A 427-nucleotide genomic window follows, 5' to 3' on the forward strand; every position below is an offset into this window, starting at 1 on the left:
ACTTATAATGATAAACAGTTTGTAGAAATGTATTTGCTAAAACTTGAGATTGTGTAATGATTACCACTTTATATGTTGAATATATTGTGAAGTTATTAAACCTGGTGAATGGTATCTAGATGATACATTTTGAATATTATAATTACTTGGTTTAAGTGAATGTTTGGAAGCTTAACTAAGGCTTATTTAGGATTTGGCAGGTTCACTCGCAAGTCTCAAATGTCGAAAATGATCGAGGGAAGAGGTCGTTACAAAAAGAACCTTTCGAAAGACTTTTAAAAAAGGAGAGAAGAACGAAGAAACACCAAATTAACAAGTGAGAGTTAAGCCACAAGAGTCATTGAAGCTAAGAAGAATTTGAAAGATTTAAGGAGATTTGGGGATCAAGAATACAACTCTTGAGTTTTTTCTATCTTTTCTTTTATTC

General features: G+C 31.4%; 1 long non-coding RNA gene across 1 annotated transcript in view; it reads left to right on the forward strand.

Moving 5' to 3' along the window:
- Positions 1–328, forward strand: part of LOC149526253 (uncharacterized) — a 2,106-nt gene extending 1,778 nt beyond the window's left edge. The window contains exon 3 of the long non-coding RNA XR_016352201.1: positions 191–328. This is a non-coding gene — a long non-coding RNA (uncharacterized LOC149526253). The remainder of the gene's footprint in view (positions 1–190) is intronic.
- Positions 329–427: the final 99 nt, after the last annotated feature.

Source organism: Theobroma umbraticum, unplaced genomic scaffold, assembly GCF_002168275.2.
Source record: "Theobroma umbraticum cultivar Fairchild unplaced genomic scaffold, ASM216827v3 scaffold_299.0, whole genome shotgun sequence".
In the NCBI taxonomy this organism is placed as follows: domain Eukaryota; kingdom Viridiplantae; phylum Streptophyta; class Magnoliopsida; order Malvales; family Malvaceae; genus Theobroma; species Theobroma umbraticum.